This window comes from Salvelinus fontinalis, chromosome 35, assembly GCF_029448725.1.
Source record: "Salvelinus fontinalis isolate EN_2023a chromosome 35, ASM2944872v1, whole genome shotgun sequence".
Taxonomy (NCBI): Eukaryota; Metazoa; Chordata; class Actinopteri; order Salmoniformes; family Salmonidae; genus Salvelinus; species Salvelinus fontinalis.
The window spans coordinates 14,015,930-14,036,315 of NC_074699.1; the positions used below are offsets into that span (position 1 = coordinate 14,015,930).

At 41.4% G+C, this 20,386-nt stretch overlaps 1 long non-coding RNA gene across 1 annotated transcript; it reads right to left on the reverse strand.

Moving 5' to 3' along the window:
* Nucleotides 1-7,356: 7,356 nt before the first annotated feature.
* On the reverse strand, nt 7,357-16,286 carry LOC129834348 (uncharacterized). The gene is made up of 3 exons (XR_008756242.1): nt 8,749-16,286; nt 8,365-8,515; nt 7,357-7,987 (listed from the first exon to the last, which is right to left on the reverse strand). It is a non-coding gene; the product is annotated as an uncharacterized LOC129834348 (long non-coding RNA).
* Between the last annotated feature and the right edge of the window lie 4,100 nt (nt 16,287-20,386).

Below are 20,386 nucleotides of genomic sequence, written 5' to 3' on the forward strand. Positions count from 1 at the left end.
TATAACTAATTACTTATCTTAAAACATTTCAGAAAAAATACACAGCGTACAGATATTGAAAGCCCAACATCTGGTGAATCCAAACAATATTTCTGATTTATTAAATGTTTTATAGCGAAAACAAAATGTAGCGCTAAATTAGCATAGCCACGCCAGCCAGAACCAGCTGGGCGCCGACGACCAGTTCACATGCACGACAGATATATGAAATAACATCGTAAATTGGGTCTTACTATTGCTGATCTTTCATCAGAATGTTGATCAAGGTGTCCTTAGTCCTGATGAGTCGTTCAATCCATTCATAATGGCAACTTTCCCTCTTCATTTAGCATATGTACTGGTCGACTGGCACGGATCTGTTCAAAGTAAAAAAAGTCACAGAACGGTACACGGCAAAACTCCCGAAAAAATTCAAATAATCTGATTAAACTATATTGAAAAAACATACATTACGATGATATGGTCACATGTATCAAACAAACTTCGAGACGGAGATAGTTTTCATCCGTAACGGCAGCAAAACAGTAGACAATCGCACCTCCAAATCGCGCGATTCAGAGAACCGGAAGTTGTCGGTCACGCCAAAGAAATAGGTCTTATTTCACGTCAGTACAAGATAAACAAAAAATTTCTCCTCTGACGTCCTCTTGACACCCAGAGGAAGACGAATGAAGTGTGTTTCGGGTCATAGGTGGCGTGACCATATATAGGCAGAGCGTTGAAGCGAGCATACACATCTTGCATTCTTCTTCTTGGTCAGGGAAAGTGCTGTCAAATGACTTCTGTTTCACTCAGAGACAAAATTGAAACGGTTTTAGAAACTATAGATTGTTTTCTATCCAATGGTATTAATTATATGCATATAGTAAGAGCAATAATTGAATAAGAGGCAGTTTAATCTGTAGAGAAAATTATGCTAATGCGAAAACAGCACCCCCTGTATTCTCAAGAAGATAACAGCACTCATATGGCAGGCAGAAACCTGAGAAAAAATCCAAACAGGAAGTGGAAATTATTAGGCTGGTCGATTTTCAACCAAGATCCCATTGAAATCACAGCGAGATATGAATGAGTTTCCTACGGCTTCCACTAGATGTCAACAGTCTGTAGAACTTTGTCTGAATGCTCTACTGTGAAGGGGGGCCGAATGAGAGAGGAATTAGTCAAGTCTGCCATGACCTGACCATGCTTTCACCATGCGTGTTCACATAAGAGGGAGCTCTGTTCTATCGCTCATCTGAAGTCAATGTAATTCTCCGGCTGGAATGTTATTCAAGATTTATGTTAACAACATTCTAAAGATTGATTCAATACATCGTTTGACATGTTTCTACTGACTGTTACTGAACTTTTGAACATTTCGTCAGCTTTTAGGGAACGCGCTTCGTGACTTGGGAATTGTTTACGAAGCGCGCGAACAAAAGTAGCTAATTGGACATAAATAACGGACATTATCGAACAAATCAAGCATTTATTGTGGACCTGGGATTCCTGGGAGTGCATTCTGATGAATATCATCAAAGGTAAGGGAATATTTATCATGTAATTTCTGGTTTCTGTTGACTCCAACATGGCGGCTAATTTGATATGGCGAACTTTTAGAATTTTAGCAACCATGAAATGCTGGAGTGATTTCTGCATAGTGTATCTTTAATGCTTTGTATGTTTGTATGTTTTTATTAACTTTTTATTAACTGTAGTGCCAGCTCAGAGCCAATGGGTTCCATATTTAAGAAGTGACAAGTTATATATAGAGCTTGTGATCGCTAATGTTAACTAGGTAGCTATCTAGTTACAACATTGACAAACACTAGCTAAGTATAGTTAGCTAGCTAGTTCTCTAATCTTTGCTTAGATGTACTGTTAATGTTAGCAAGGCTAGTGGTTTGTTAACTACTTGCATTCCCTCCTTGTCCTCTTCCTTTGCACTGTCACGCATCCATACTCTTGGCCCCTAGCTTCCATGATGGGTAGACTGTGCTAGGTTGAAAAGATAGTGGACAGTAAAAACGGCAAGTTCCAGGTAGCTAGCTAAACTTTCCTAGCTGGGGCTGAAAACCTATAACAGCAGTGATTGTTGCTTAACCAGCATGGCTACCACAGCATTCTGCGGCGATGCGCCATCCCATCTGGTTTGCACTTAGTGGGACTATCACTTGTTTTCAACAGGACTGTAAGGGCTATTTGACCAAGAAGGAGAGTGATGAAGTGCTGCATCAGATGACCTAGCCTCCACAATCACCTGACCTCAAGCCAATTGAGATGGTTTTGGATGAGTTGGACCACAGAGTGAAGGAAAAGCAGCCAACAAGTGCTCAGCATATGTGGGAAATCCTTCAAGATTGTTAGAAAAGCATTCCAGGTGAAGCTGGGTGAGAGAATGCCAAGAGTGTGCAAAGCTGTCATCAAGGCAAAGGGTGGCTACTTTGAAGATTGATTTGTTTAACACTTTTTTGGTTACTACATGATTCCATGTGAGTTATTTCATAGTTTTGATGTCTTCACTATTATTCTACAATGTAGAAAAAAAAAACACAAAAAAAACCTTGAGTGAGTAGGTGTGTCCAAACTTTTGACTGCTACTGTACATATTTCAACAATGTAGCTAGGCACTTAACATTAACTTACCTTATCGTTGTATCACTTTGTAGTCACTCCGTCTGGACCTCATATAGTTACAGTTGTGAATGTAACGTCAATGCAGGCGGGGGGGTGGGGGCGGGGGGTCATCCATATACGAGTCACGCATGTAAGATACAGTAGGTAGCAGTGAAATCAATCTGCAACGTTGTACACAGAGTGGAGTGTGCCAATTCTACTCAAAAAGTGTGCTAACTCCATTCAAAACACTAGCCATTTTCGAACCTGCCTCTTTGCATGCATCAGAGGTAATGGATTGTTTGGTTAGGAACCTAATTGGCAATGTCAAACAGAATAAAAAAACTACATTGAAATTGATAAACTGCCAGCAGAAGAAACGTCTGCTGAAAGGAAAAATGTAATGTGAGAAAAGTGGAGGGAAGAAGAAGATGATGTCTTACCAGTGCACAGACAACATCATCTGGTAAGTAATTGTTAGCTACTGTTAGCTGAATAAATCAACTGGAAGCAAGTGGTATTTGTTTTCTAGAAACAATGCTTAATTGAAATATGAAATAATGCAGTAGCAACTGTTTCTACTGAATTGCCTATAGCTCTCATTCCTATGTTGTTACAGTGTCTCTAGCCTACTAGGGCCAAGGTTGCCAGGTCAAGGAACAAACCCCAATTCGGGGTGATGCGTTCTATAAACAAAGTATTTGATTACCAGGGAATGCCTCCAAATGCCAAACAGAGGTTGAGGAACGTGAAGCAACATGATATCATAGGAAAACGTCATCCTGTCATGTTTTTGAAAGAAGGAAAACATCACAATGTATTACGTTTTGTCAATGCATTGCACTCAATGGGAAAAGATGAGTCTCACAAGGTTGATGTTTTTGTCAATGCATTGCATTCAATGGAGAAAGATGAGTGTCACAGGGGCTATCTATATAGAGGGTTGGGTTAGGAGTCAGGGGTTAGGGTTAGGATTACACATACAGACAGACATACAATTCTATCTGCAAAGTATTGAGGAACTCAGACAAACATACAGACAGACATATACACTCATAGACAAACAGACATATACACACATAGACAGTCAGGCAGGCAGACAGACATATACACTCATAGACAGACATATGGGCAGGCAGACAGACAGACATGCAGTCAAGCAGGCAGACAGACAGACAGACAGACAGACAGACAGACAGAGTAGGACAGACAGACAGACAAATACACTCATAGACAGACAGAAAGAGAGACAGACAGACATATGGACAGACATGCAGGCAAGCAGGCAGACAGACAGACAGACAGACAGACATATACAGTCATACACAGACAGATATATACATTCACAAACAGACATACAGACAGACACACAGACAGTTTTAAGTCTGAAATAATGTAAAATAATGTGACCGATATACTCTTCAGAATTGATCTAACAAGGCTCTTAGTTTCTACCGCTGCAAGACCATTGTGACTAAGGTAAAAAAAATATATTTACAGTATATTCATATTTCAATTGCCGGGTCATGACCGTCTCTGGGTAACAAATGTGTAACATTTTCGAAGATTCAACCTTTGTAACCCTTCAAAAATGCCCCTTTGACTTCCAATTAAGTCTCTTCCTTTAAACGCAGGATCTGAAATTCAATGTCTGGCATCCTGGGACACTCAGTCTTTAACAATGCCCTGAGTTTCAAATCTTTATGGTAAAGGCATACTTCGGGATTTGGTGATTTTGGGTAATTTCCTACTTACCCAGAGTCAGACAAACTCATGGATACTATTATTATGTTTCTGCATGCAGTTTGAAGGAAGTTGAAGGTAGCATATTTTTCGCTTAGCGCAATTGCTGGAAGGCAATGGGTATGTACTAGCCAGTTCCTGTCAAAATCAGGGAAGTAGACCTTCAAACTACTCCAAAGCTGGGTGGTTGGTCATTAATAGACTTACAAAACTATACATAATAATCTGTATTTTATAAATGTGTTAATTTGACTGATAATCGTAAGAAATGAGATTCCATCAACATTCTCATTTACAAACTACTTTGGGTTCTGCCTGCGCTCTCTTCCCACAAGACTTGGTGTGGTTTTGTCAACCAAACTCCCAGGAGGCAGCCATTTGTTGCTTACTCTAGTTGCTAACGTAACTAGCTAGCTTGCTTTCTTATTGGCAAATCATAACACTTCACAAATCATATCAGACCTTGAGGTAGAAAAATACCATTTTATTCAGAGCCATATTTATTTGAGCTTGAATATACTGAGGAGGAATTTGTGCTGCTGGATGCTGAGCAAGCACGGGGGGAGGGAGGCTGGATCAGCAGCGGAGCCAGGAAACAAGCTAACTGGAGCGGTGGTGAGAGACAGATTTGAGGGGGATTGTTGGTGCAACTGAAGGGAATGACAAACCATAGCAATCGACGATGAGTGTGTGTGCTGCACAGAGTGGGACTTGTTACTTCCTTTGATTGGGGGGGGGGGGGGGGGGCTTTATACAGTTGAAGTCAGAAGTTTACATACACTTAGGCTGGAGTTATTAAAACTCACAAATTCCACAACTCCACAAATAGTTAACAAACTATAATTTTGGCAAGTCGGTTCGGACATCTACTTTGTGCATGACACAAGTAATTTTCCAACAATTGTTTACAGACAGATTATTTAACTTATAATTCACTGTATCACATTTCCAGTGGGTCAGAAGTTTACATACACTAAGTTGACTGTGCCATTAAACAACTTGGAAAATTCCAGAAAATGATGTCATGGCTTTAGAAGCTTCTGATAGGCAAATTGACGTCATTTGAGACAGTTGGAGATGTACCTGTGGATGTATTTCAAGGCCTACCTTCAAACTCAGTGCCTCTTTGCTTGACATCATGGGAAAATCTAAAGAAATCAGCCAAGACCTCAGAAACAAAATTATAGTCCTCCACATCTGGTTCATCCTTGGGAGAAATTTCCAAACGCCTGAAGGTACCACGTTCATCTGTACAAACAATAGTACGCAAGTTTAAACACCATGGGACCACGCAGCCATCATACCGCTCAGGAAGGAGACATTTTCTGTCTCCTAGAGATGAATGTACTTTGGTACGAAAAGTTCAAATCAATCTCAGAACAACAGCAAAGGACCTTGTGAAGATGCTGGAGGAAACAGGTACAAAAGTATCTATATCCACAGTAAAACGAGTCTTATATCGACATAACCTGAAAGGCCGCTCAGCAAGGAAGAAGCCACTACTTCAAAACCGACGTAAAAAAGCCAGACTACAGTTTGTAACTGCACATGGGGACAAAGATCGTACTTTATGGAGAAATGTCCTCTGGTCCGATGAAACAAAAATAGAACTGTTTGGCCATAACGACCATCGTTATGTTTGGAGGAAAACAGGGGAGGCTTGCAATCCAAAGAACACCATCCCAACCGTGAAGGACGGGGCAGCATCATGTTGTGGGGGAGCTTTGCTGCAGGAGAAACTGGTGCACTTCACAAAATAGATGGCATCATGAGGCAGGGAAATTATGTGGATAAATTGAAGCAACATCTTAAGACATCAATCAGGAAGTTAAAGCTTGGTCGCAAATGGGTCTTCCAAATGAACAATGACCCCAAGCATACTTCCAAAGTTGTGGCAAAATGGTTTAAGGACAACAAAGTCAAGGTATTGGAGTGGCCATCACAAATCCCTGACCTCCATCCTATAGAATATTTGTGGGCAGAACTGAAAAAGCATGTGTCAGCAAGGAGGCCTACTAACCTGACTCAGTTACACAAGCTCTGTCAAGAGGAAAGGGACAAAATTCATCCAACTTATTGTGGGAAGCTTGTGGAAGGCTACCTGAAACATTTGACCCAAGTTAAACAATTTAAAGGCAATGCTACCAAATACTAATTGAGTGTATGTAAACTTCTGACCCAGTGGGAATGTGATGAAAGAAATAAAAGTTGAAATAAATCATTCTCTCTACTATTATTCTGACATTTCACATTCTTAAAAAAAAGTGGTGATCCTAACTGACCTAAGACAGGGAATTTTTACTAAATGTCAGGAATTGTGAAAAACTGAGTTTAAATGTATTTGGCTAAGGTGTATGTAAACTTCGGACTTCAACTGTATCTCCTGCGAAGAAAGCAGCGCACCAAGCGACTGTGTAACAAATCACAAGAACTTTTCTGCGCTCATCAATTGTGGTGTTATCGAAACATTCTTCCATGTCCAGAAAATAAATTGGAAGAAGCAACCCAGACCTGCTGGACCGGATGGACAGCTGTCCATCGAATAAGTGATACTATTGTTCTTGTTCCAGCACGCAGTAATAAAGTGTAAAGGACAAAGTATTGATAACGTTTGTAGTTTTATAATCCACTCTGATCAAATCAAACTTTTTCTTATGATTAGATTATTTGTATCTAGCTAATCATGAATAACCATGTGTTTTTAGTCAACACAGGTTGATTTCATAACGACTGGTGCTTGAATGGGCAAAGAAGTCAGAGACACGGATGTGGAAACAGAAGAGTCTTGCCTTCATGTGTTGTTTCAAGGAGGCAGAGGATGTGATGGGCCTATTGTAATTAAACTACGATGACTTAGCTTCACAGCCAGACATTGCCTAATCAACCAATTTAGTCAAAGCACTCTAATAAACCAGTACCTTCTATTTTGTTACAATTCTGTCAAATCACAGTAGTAAATGCAATTCTTTGAACCAGTACTACCTGTTTTGTTTCTATCTGCCATAAGTAATTTAAGAAATAAAGCAGTCAGATCAAAGAATTGTATCAGTAACATTTTAATACGGAAGGTAAATTGGTAACACCCAACAAATCACAGTGTATACCTATGTAAATGACATGACAATCGATGAGCCGGGATAGGCCGTCATTGTAAATAAGAATTTGTTCTTAACTGATTTGCCTGGTTAAATAAAACAACAGGCAATACACAGTATAGACAAGGCATTCTCAAAATTCACATCAACGAAATTTAAAATAGACAGTATGAAGTAGGTATGGCAGTGCTTTTATTTGCAGTAGTTGCCTACATTAGATGGATTTGTATAAAATGCTATAGATGCAGAATGTTAAGGATAAGATGCAAACAAATTATATTACAATGGAGTGTATTCATATTAGGTTGGGGGGGGTCAGAAAAGCCCCCAATGTCCTTGAGTCTTGATGTGTGTGCTGCAGTAACCTCCTCCTTGCCGGGGTTTGGGATGGGGGCTGTTGGCAGCCAGACGACAGCCGCTTCCACAGGATTTTGGCTCCCGCTTTTTCACTAATTTGTCCATGAGGACGCGCTCAATCAGGTCATTCCTGGTTGGCTGGTATATTGGCCGGGCAATCCAACGTTGACTGTTTAGGGTAAACAATGTTGTATCTTGGAGTGACGGAAATATGAAAAGAGAACATAAACAATATAAAGACAAGGACACTTCTTGTTTTCCTACTTTGCACTCATCCAAAAGGCTACATCCAAATGATCAGATAAGTGTAGTTAAGTTAGTCAGCCCCCCGTGTAGTTAAGTTAGTCAGCCCCCCAGGTGCCTCTGAAACAACTGGAAGGGTGCACCATACCCCAAAGAAACCCCCCACTTTCACCAAGTCAACCAAACTATCCAGCAGGGGCAATTACCTGTCCTTCTGTTAGAATAGATCTGCCTGGACAGGCCCAATGATTGTTTTGTCATATTGGGATGGTAATGCAAAGTGCTAAAGTGTAAATCAGAACATTGATGTCATAGTTTCAGTAGTTACCAGCAATGGTTGAGGCTTGTTCTCTATTCCGGTTCTGATTCTCATTGTGGTCCAAAACTGTCAACTGGGTACGGGCTTTCAAGCTGTAGTCTGAAGTAGAGACGCTTTTGGCAGTATTTCAACACAGAACTGTGAAATACCTCAAGTGTTCCTGGTAAAACATAACAAAAAAGAAGAGAGACAATCTTAGATGGAGCACTGATTAACACAGGCATGGCAGGCGCCAAACAGATATTATGTACCAAGTCATTTGCTTGTGAACAATTATGCACAAATCAGAGCACAATAATAATAGGATTCTAAGAAAGCATTTCTCATCTGTGAAAAGGACAGGTTCTGTGTGTGTTTCATGTGATGTACTTCCAAATGCAACGGGGAACACACCTGTGTGCTTGAACAGTGCCATCTGATCGAGATCATTCGGCAGACGTTTGTCCATGACCAGAGAGTACAGGGCTTTGTAGGTTGGTGAATCTTCCTGCAGTTACCTCTTCTTCCTCTGCTGGTCCTCTGTTAGCGCTCCATGGTAACAGTGGTGTTCCACTCCGTCCACTTCCCAGCAATAGACCCCACACATGTTATTTTATTTATTTGTGACGGAGCATTGACCTGAACCTGCACTTCAACTCCTGAAAATGACATTTGATCACAAACAGGCATGAGTTCAACAGACAAGCATTGTTGATATCTGCACACCGTTCTGGGAAATGGAGATGTGGCTGTCAGGGTGAGAAGATTGTTGGCTCCTGATAGACAGGGCAGATTTATGGCCCTAGACCTCTTGGCACCAGTGGGGGGTGGGTAATACTGTCACAAACACTTCAAAGTGGTCTGAGACCAGCTGAGGGGAGTGAGACATGAGTGGGGTTGTTTTTCTACAGTTACACTATTGATTTATGTATTTACCTCTAACTCCTCCACATAAGCTACAACTCCACCAGAGATGATTGCAGATACTCTTCACCCACAGTATAAGGTCAAATAAAATTTAAATAGATTATTTGTCACATGCTTCATAAACAACAGGTGTAGACTAACAGTGAAATACTTACTTATTGGCCCTTCCCAACAATGCAGTGAAAAAAATTGAAACAATAGAAAGAAATAACACAAGGAATAAATACACAATGATTAATGATAACTTGGCTATATATACTGGGTACCAGTACTGAGTCGATGTGCAGGAGTACGAGGTAATTGAGGTGCAGGGGTACTTATTTAGGTATTTATTTAACCTTTATTTAACTAGGCAAGTCAGTTCAGAACAAATTCTTGTTTACAATGACGGGCTATCCTGGCCAAACCCAGACAATGCTGGGCCAATTGTGCGTCTCCTTATGGGACTCCCAATCACGGCCGGTTGTGATACAGCCTGGAATCAAACCAGGGACTGTAGTGATGCCTCTGGCACTGAGATGCAGTGCCTTAGACCGCTGCACTATGCGGGAGCCCAACATTGAGGTAGATATGTACATATACTGTAGATGGGGATAAAGTGAATAGGCAACAGGATAGATGATAAACAGTAGCAGCAGCATATGTGATGAGTCAAAAGAGTTAGTACAAAAAAGGGTCAATGCAGATAGTTAACCAATAGCTACCTGGATTAACTATTTAACAGTCTTATGACTTGGGGGTAGAAGCTGTTCAGGGTCCTGTTGGTTCCAGACTTGGTGCATCGGTACCGCTTGTCAATTTTTAGGGCCTTTCTCTGACACCGCCTGGTATAGAGGTCCTGAATGGCAGGGAGCTCGGTCACAGTGATGTAGCGCCTTGCGGTCAGATGCCAAGCAGTTGCCCTACCAAACTGTGATGTAGCCAGTCAAGCTGCTCTCAATGGTGCAACTGTAAAACTTTTTGAGGAGTTGAGGGCCCATGTCTAAACTTTTCAGCCTTCTGAGGGGGAAGGCGGCGTTGTCGGGCCATGATAATTGTTGGGCCATGATAATTCCTTAGTGATATGGACACCGAGGAACTTGACCTGCTCCACTACAGCCCGTCGATGCGGATGTGCTCTGACCTCTGTTTCCTGTAGTCCACGATCAACTTCCTTTAGGCCATCTCATTGTTGTGGGTGATCAGGCCTACCACTGTCGTGTCGTCTGCAATCTTAATAATGGTGTTGGAGTCGTGTGAGGCCACTCAGTCGTGGATGAACAGTGAGTACAGGAGGACTAAGCACGTACCCCTGAGGGGCCCCCGTGTTGAGGGTCAGTGTGGGAGATGTGTTGTTGGCTACCCTCACCACCTGTGGGCAGTCCGTCAGGAAGTTCAGGATCCAGTTGCAGAGGGAGGTGTTTAATCCCAGGGTCTTTAGCTTAGTGATGAGCTTGAAAGGCACTATGATGTTGAACGCTGAGCAGTGTGGAGTGCAATAGAGATTGTGTCATCTGTGGATGTCTTTACAGTCTACTGACCTTTACATGTATGCCTGGTCTCAAATTGGATGTTCAATGTCCGGATAGGACTCTCTCATTATCTTTCGAATGGAGAACGATCTGTCTGTTGTGACCACCTTTACATCTATTCCCTTATCAATAAGATGTTCGAGTCCCCTCTGGAAACCTACTGGTTCCATTGCAGGAGACCGTGTGGCCTCTAACCTTAGGGCAGTGGTACTCATTGTGTGGCTCACGGGCCGCATCCCTTAATTTGCAGTGATTTACCTATTTTCCATTCATAATACATAACAATGATACAACTTCGATTCAATGTGTTTAATGCAGGCCTGAATCACTTCATTGAATATATCTATTGTTCCCTGGACGGCAGATAGATGGCAGTGTAGCGCAGCTGTTTAACAGAAATACCGAAATAGAACATACCTGCTCAGCTACAGCGACCTACACATATCAGTTTGCTACTAGCTAATTTTGCAGTCTGGTCGACATGGATCGATTTATTGCAAAAAAGAAACGTAAATCTATTGACAATGAAAATGAAGGGGGAGAGCTGGAGAACAACGTGACAGGTATGAACGAACAACCACCCGAGAACCAGGAAAATCAGGAAGATGGCGGCTGGGGAAATGCAGCTAGCTAACGTAGCTAACCTGGCAAACGCGGCTCTGGTGGCTAAGAGGTGTGGTCAATTCAAGAAGAACACAGAAAGTTCCAAGAGAAACGGACAGACATGTGGTTTTTTGTACTGCATGATGGGACTAGCTCACTTTGTCTTATTTGCTAGAAGGCAGTCAATTGTTTTAAATCAGCAAATTTAGAGTGACATTTCCAGTCACACCATGCCCACTTTGACAAAACATATCCGCCACAAAGCAAACTCAGAAACAACAAAATAGCGCAACTCAAAGGACAGCGCAAAGGACAACAACAAATAATGGACAGAACTAGCACTGTTGTCCGAAATAACGACAGAGGCAACATATGAGACTCACGAGAAACAAGGCGGCCTTCACAGACATGGAGATTGTCAAATAGTGTTTTTTGGCCTCAGACAAAATATTGTTTGCTGATTTCACAACCAAGGTAGCTATTTTAAAGCAAATAAAGGGACTGCAAATCACAGACTCTACCATAACAAGACACATAGAAGACATCAGTGAGGATATCGGTAAGCAACTGATTACTAACATATCCATGGTGCAGTGTTTTAGTATTGCGCTTGACGAAGGCACTGATGTAACTGGCATTGCCCAATTATGTGTTTGGGTGCACTTCACGCAAAACGTGTCGTTCAGAGAGGAACTTTTATGTTTACTGCCCCTTCAGGGACAAACATGAGGAGAGGATATTCTGAAAGCCCTTGTTACATGTTTTTACTGATAATAATACTGACTGGTCAAATCTGGAATCTGTTTGCACTGACAGCGCCCCAAACATGTGAGGGAAGGAGAAGGGACTCAAAGGCCTGATGAGAAAGAGAGAGGATATTCCCTTTGTTACGTTTCATTGTGTCATTCATCAAGAAGCACTTGTGGCTAAACTCAAAGACTGACTTACAGAATGTGATGCAGCAAGTCGTGCATGTGGTGAACATTATTATTGCGAGGGCATTGAATCCCCGGCAATCATCACAGCCCAGTCATCACAGCCCTCTGTCCTGACCGTGCTGGAATAGAGAGATAGTGGAGCTGCAGGCAAATTACACATCGCAAGGTGAACTAAGATCAGGTGTTACCCATTTCTAGAGCCTTTGTCAGAAACAGAGTATCCACTTCTGAAGCAGTGTGTGCAAAAGGTGACATCATTTTTTGTCAGCACTTATTCATGTGAAGCAACATTTTCAACAATGAACAAAACCTGGATTGCCTCACAAGGATTGCAACAACATACTATACATTTAGAATGAATTCAGCAAAAAAAAAATTGTTTACTGATTATTTTATTCTTTATTTAACTAGGCAATTCAGTTAAGAACAAATTATTATTTACAATGAAGGCCTACCCCGGCCAAACTCGGACGACACTGGGCCAATTGTGTGTGCTCTATTGCTCTGCTAATATTGGAAGTAAAAGTAAAACAAATTAAAGATCTGTGCGGCCCTCTGAATGATTGTCTCAACCCAAAGTGGCCCCCTTACAAAACAATAGTGAGTAACACTGCCTTAGGGGATAAAAACAATTGATGATTAGTACTGCCTGTTATGTAGCCCACCTAGTAAAATTCATTGGCTGAACATTTCCACATTCTTACCTGAACCAAGGACTGTCCATCACCACACATTTACAATCAGCCTCGGAGAGACTGTGGTCTGCTAGTCGTGGTATGCATGCTCAATAACTGGAAGCATGTTATCTGTATTTCCTAGAAGGCTGTTGTATTGGGCATCTGAAGGTTCAGCGGTGTGGCCCAATCAGCACATTCCATGTATGTCGAACCAGTGAAAAGAATGGATCCATGTACAGCATAAGCAAGTTATTTCTTGCCATTCCGCATGCATGCTGTGTCTACTGTAACAACTCCATGTTACTTCGATTTTGCTGCCCAAAGTGGTTCATCTTCTATCAGTCAAGACAGCTCCACATTGGTGACATGTTAGGAAAAGCTCCATGAGTTTAGACTCATTCGCAATCCATTTCCTTTCGCTCCATCCTCCAGTTTCTTCTGGCACACTGTCAGAGGTTGATCCCTTGCTGGAGACGGCGGGGCTGGTGAAAGACACAAAACTGGAATCAGCAGGATCACTGGCAGCCTCAGCAAAGACCATACTATTTTCCATCAATGTATGCTCTGTTGTGTCCATTTGGCCTTCTTCCTGTTTCTCATCCTGATTGAAAAAAATGATACATTTGACAAAAATGCAACAGTAAATATGTCATCCTGCACAAATGATGCAGCACCCCCCTTGGGCCAACCAACGCTGGATCTCCATGGAAAGACGGATCATTCATTAAAGTTTGTTCAAAATCAGGCCATTAGTGTCCGAAATATTGCGTGTGACGTACGTACTAACAATCAACAGACGGACGGAGTCAGATCCATAGTCCCCTACCCAATTTCATCATGGGGGACAATTACATTTTTCTGTCCTGAAAATTGAAGTTGATAGGTCTCGAGTGTAACCAACAGGTCACGGTATATCAACAAAATAAACTGAAAACGCAGGACTACAGATACATATACTCACAGGAAACTGTTGCTTTGTTCTGCGTGCACCCTCCCCTGCAGTTGTAGAGGGACTATTTGAAAATATGTATGTAGGCCCAACTGAAAACTTGCAAGTTCTCCATAAATAGCTAGTACATCATGTCAGCAAAATACCAGCATTACTTGATGCAGTGTCCATAAGGGTGCCAGGGCAACGTTCACGCCAGAGGTTAAAGGCTTTGTGCCTGCCGCTGTCCGGTGAGGACTAGTCAGCTGCAAACTCAGGGTGTGAATCTCTTTGAGGGGTTGAATTTGATGTTACTCTAGCAGACATGAAGTCCGTTCCTTGTGGACCGTCCACATCAGGCACGTCTCCTATCTCAACCTGATTGAGAAAAAATGGAAAAGCGAACAGGAAATGTTGGTATTCATTTGAAATAAACAAAGGAGAACAAACTTGGGGAAGGCCATAATAGCTGTTCTGTTTTTGTGGCATGCTGTCGTCTATTACATGGCTACCACTATAAAGCAGAGGTTGGAACCAAAATTATTTTCCAATCATTTTGTTCTGAACAGACCTGCAAAATAAAGTTCTGAACAGGTTCGAACCAAAAATTAGGAATGTTTTATATCGTTCCTTTTTAAATCGCAGAGTTTGTACATGCATTGGACAGACAAGTCTAGAGTAGGGAGCGAGATGCAACAGAAATGTTGTGGGTGAGGAGAGTGCTCTGGGCATCTTGTTGTTATGAGGTGCATTATCTGAATTAGGCTCACAGAATTATACCTACAAAGGAGCGGCTTCTATGAAGGAACTTTGAATGTCTGAACTTCAGAGAGTTGGCTTCACTAACGTTGGACCAAAGCTGGCCTTTGATCATGACTCTCAGTTCCATTATATTACACATAATGCCACCTAGAGCTTGAGAGCTATAGACCAGAGCTAGCTTGTTAACAAGCTTGTGCGTGCAGAGCGGCACCAAAATGTAAATAAAAACATGTCTTACCTTTTTGTAGTTAATAAATCGAATGTAAAACTTAATAACTATAGTAACGCAAACTCACCCCATTCCGTACAAATGTGCGTAACCGCGACATTCAAACGAGGCTACAAAGAAAACGAATGGGACTGTAGCGACTGTGTTGACTTCAAAATCGGGAGTGTGAACTAGGTTTCTATTCAAGCGTTGATCGACATGGTAATGGCTCTATAGTATTGGAGAAAAGTTGAAAAAAATGGACCCTCCGTTACATCTTGACGTGTCATGTCGTAACGTAGTTGCATAAAGCAACTATTTCTGTCTTACAATCTCTCTCCACCAGGTGTAGCACTTCTCTCATCGTTTAAAAACAAGAAATAAACAGTGACGGGGGTAAGGGGGGATACCTAGTCATTTTTTTCGTCATCATTGCATGCGATCATCATTCTCAAAGCCGCTGTTTACTTCTAAGATCACTTTAGCACCACCCTAAAAACCCGATTCAAATTCGACACAAACCTTCAAATAGGTATGTAATGACACATTATATAAACTCTTTATAGTGTTTTATTTACATTTTAGAGGCGATAAGGTGATAAGTTGGACAGATCGAGTGAAAAAAGCAATTTTCCCACACGACATCTGTCCTTCTCACTAGCACGCATTAGTTTCGCTTCCCCACCCGCCATTTTTAAAAAGACCCGACATGGCTCATTGCCTGCTTGAATTATGCAGAAACGGGCAGTGTTTAGGTCATGTAATCGATTTTGTTGGAAAGGAGAGAAATTGTGCTTTACAATGGTATTGACATTACAGTTGATCTGGAAATATTACGTTTTTGGGGCGCTAAAATAAGAGCAATTGTACGGACCAAGGCGATGTATGATTTTACGTGAGTTTACGTTATTCGTAGCTAGCATTGAAAAAGTTCATTCATTCTTCTCGAATAAAAAATCTCTCCCTAAGTTCTGAATCATGCTTGTAACGTCAGTAGCTACAGTAGACTATTCTTCCGAGGGAGGGGGGAAGGTAGTATACACACTCACAGACACTGGCAAAGACACTGGAATAAGTTTCTGAGTGGCAAAGTGAGGGCTTTGCATAGGCGTGTTTTATATGGGACTGGAAAAAAATGCCCCGGAGCGTAAAATAATGTTCTTTTCTTCTCGGTTATGGTTCTGTTCCATGAAAAATTACGTTCTTTTGCGATTTTCTGTTCTGTTCCCCGAACCGGTTCCAAACCCTGCTATGAAGTCAATTCAATGATTTCGTTTGTCAAGCATGTGGACATTTTTTAATTAATTTGAAAGTATTTGAATGAATTTGAATAAAGACAAACATAATAGCAGCACTCAATTTTGAATATTGGAAAAAGGACAATCAGCACAAAGTTTTGAGCATTCTTAGTCCCCTAGTAAATCATGCTATAGGATTCCAATAAAAAAAATCGAATAGAAAATCCCTTCTGATTTTGGAACCTATCCTAAAATTCTATAGGAGTCCACTAGGACTGGTTCCAAAATCTGATAGGATTTTTCTATTGGTCTTACTGCAAATCATACTTGAATCACTCCCATATAGTAGTTGTCTGTTGAAGAAGTTGAGCACCTCAGGAAATTATCACTGGTGTGAGTAGGCAATGGAGATTGTGGAGATGGAGATTGTGCTCTGGTTAACATCTTCCCACACTCTAGGTCCGATTCAGTCTTTTACTATGTGAACAAATTAAAATGTTGATTTTAACCTGGCCAGATTGTACGATTTGCTTCAGTTCTTTCATCACATTCTACGATTGGCTTACGAGGCTACGTCAGCTGACTATGTCAACTGCGACGTAGTCTACATCAACTGCGACCACCGGAGGATGTTGATAAAGACTCATAATAATGTCCGGAACGGAGCAAATGGAATTGCATCAAACACCTGGAAACCATGTGTCTGATGTATTTGATACCATCCCACCTATTCTGCTCCAATCATTACCCTGGGCCCGTTCTTCCCAATTAAGGTGTCACCAACCTCCTGTGACTGAGACGTAGGTTACGTCAACTGGGCGCATCAAGCATGGCGTTGAAAGAACAACAAGCTGTTGCTACGTTGATGATTTACAGACACTGCTCCTCCTACCTCTGGGACAGTGTTCTCCTCGTAATGAAAAGCTCAACTCTCAAACTGAAGAGGCACATCACAACATGGAAAAGCTGAATATAAGCCTCATAGCTCGAATGTGATATATGTCTCCACATAATCATTGGCATTACTCAATACAAGCGTTGTGATTTCGACGTTCGAGGTGTGTTTATGTTATTGGTAACTAGACACAGCCCATTACTTGCACCAAGTTCTCATTATACGGTGTGTGAATTCTATAGTCACATAAAAAATGTTTTATAAATGCATGTAGCCATTGCGGGCCATGTTCCTATTGATCAGTAAACAGGATTGGCTCGCAACACCAGCCACACACTACACAATATAGGCTCGAAAAGTCTAGAACTGACAGAAATTTGTCGGAAGCTATGACCGCCATCATTTATGACCTAAGAAATTTCCCACCACGTGGGCATTTTGTCTGAGATGGCAAAATTGAGGCATAAGACGGCTAAAATCGTACAGTCTGTGGGGGCCTTTAGAGAGAGACGGGAGATTGTTTCTCAGTTTACTGGTCTTTAATCTTGATTGCAGTTTAACATAAAGGTTCATATTTATCTGTGAGATTGTCCAATCAAGCTGTATTTATCTAAAATTTTGGGAGGCTGCCGTAACAGCGAAGGAAACAAATCACACTACATCCATACACTGTGGTCTGAAATAACAATGAATAGAATAATATTAATACTATGGCTTGACAGGTTACAATAAGTAGGCAGGGCGAATTAATGGGTTACTGTCACTATGGGTGTGCCTGGTTATATTCTGTTAACGATTAAACTAGTGAGAAATATATGATTGTGACAAGAATTTGTGAGTGGGTAACAAACACTATCAGCCTAAATTGAAATGTTATTTTATCTTTACATATTAGATTATTTTATATTGTGCTAATTTCCTGTATGTGGAAAATATTACTACATTTGTTACTACAACCACACATTTTGACCACATCGAATTGAGGGTATTTACACATCCTTTTTACTTCAGATTAGTGATTAATATAATCTGATTACTATTGTGGCAGATGCATGTGTAGGTAGTACATTTTATGTTTATGTTTTCAATATATCATACTGGTTATTGATTTGGACACTTAAAACTGTGTTTTGACATTGGGTTATTTATCAAAAGTTATTGTCAATGGAAGGCAGCGACAGCATCATTTTCAAATTATGTTTAAGGAATATAAATGGAACTTCAACATTCATTTCCAAAAGTATTCTACTTAATTAGGTAAAAACAAAAAATCATTAAAACAGGTTTGATTTGTCTATATTAAAGCACATATATTTAGCAATAACAAACAAGATAAAAATTTCTCATCTGCTATAACGATACATTGACTCCAAATGAGATAGAAATGGCTACAACTTAACTAGCTAGCTGGTCAGCTCATAGGCAAAAAGTGGTAAACAATAGTTTGTTTCTTAGCTAGCATAAAAATGAGTGCATAAAATGGTGTACAATGACAAAAATATGACTAAAACATTGATAGCTTTGTCAGGAAACATAACGAAACTGTACTCACAGTTCCTGCATTCACGCACAGTGAAGGATAATCATGTTAGAAACCAGAAATGCTCTGCACAGCCACAGGTCGCTTGAGAGTTAAGTACCTCGGCGTTACTCTGGACCCTGATCTCTCTTTTGACGAACATATCAAGACTGTTTCAAGGACAGCTTTTTTCCATCTACGTAACATTGCAAAAATCTGACAATTTCTGTCCAAAAATGATGCAGAAAAATGTATCCATGCTTTTGTCACATCTAGGTTAGACTACTGCAATGATCTACTTTCCGGCTACCCGGATAAATAAATAAATAAACTTCAGTTAGTGCTAAATACGGCTGTAGAATCCTGACTAGAACCAAATAATTTGATCATATTACTCCAGTGCTAGCCTCCCTACACTGGCTTCCTATTAAGGCAAGGGCTGATTTCAAGGTTTTACTGCTAAGCTACAAAGCATTACATGGGCTTGCTCCTACCTATCTTTCCGATTTGGTCCTGCCGTACATACCTACACGTACGCTACAGTCACAAGATGCAGGCCTCCTAATTGTCCCTAGAATTTCTAAGCAAACAGCCTGAGGCAGGGCTTTCTTCTATAGAGCTCCATTTTTATGGAATGGTCTGCCTACCCATGTGAGAGACGCAGACTCGGTCTCAACCTTTAAGTCTTTATTGAAGACTCATCTCTTCAGTAGGTCCTATGAATGAGTGTAGTCTGGCCCAGGAGTGTGAAGGTGAACGGAAAGGCACTGGAGCAACGAACCACCCTTGCTGTCTCTGCCTGGCTGGTTCCCCTCTCTCCACTGGGATTCTCTGCCTCTAACCCTATTACAGAGGCTGAGTCACTGGCCTACTGGTGCTCTTCCATGCCATCCCTAGGAGGGGTGCGTCACTTGAGTGGGTTGAGTCACTGACGTGGTCCTCCTGTCTGGGTTGGCGCCCCCCCTTGGGTTGTGCCGTGGCGGAGATCATTGTGGGCTATACTCGGCCTTGTCTCAGGATGGTAAGTTGGTGGTTGAAGATATCCTTTTAGTGGTGTGGGGGCTGTGCTTTGGCAAAGTGGGTGGGGTTATATCCTACCTGTTTGGCCCTGTCCAGGGGTATAATCGGATGAGGCCACAGTGTCTCCTGACCCCTCCTGTCTCAGCCCCCAGTATTTATGCTGCAATTGTTTATGTGTCGGGGGGCTAGGGTTAGTTTGTTATATCTGGAGTATTTCTCCTGTCTCATCCGGTGTCCTGTGTGAATTTAAGTATGCTCTCTCTAATTCTCTCTTTCTCTCTTTCTTTCTTTCTTTCTTTCTTTCTTTCTTTCTTTCTTTCTCTCTCTCGGAGGACCTGAGCCCTAGGACCATGCCTCAGGACTACCTGGCATGATGACTCATTGCTGTCCCCAGTCCACCTGGCCGTGCTGACCTTTTGCACTCTCGACAACCACTGTGATTACTATTATTTGACCATGCTGGTCATTTATGAACATTTGAACATCTTGGCCATGCTCTGTTATAATCTGCACCCGGCACAGCCAGAAGAGGACTGGACATCCCTCATAGCCTGGTTCCTCTCTAGGTTTCTTCCTAGGTTTTGGCCTTTCTAGGGAGTTTTTCCTAGCCACTGTGCTTCTACACCTGCATTGCTTGCTGTTTGGGGTTTTAGGCTGGGTTTCTGTACAGCACTTTAAGATGTCAGCTGATGTAAGAAGGGCTATATAAATACATTTGATTTGATTTGATGATTTGAAAGTTAATTAACACTGCGAGCTTGCGCTGGCTGTGACATCATCAGTCACTCTTAAAGGGACAAGCTTTCTTACAGTTGAATAAAGCAAC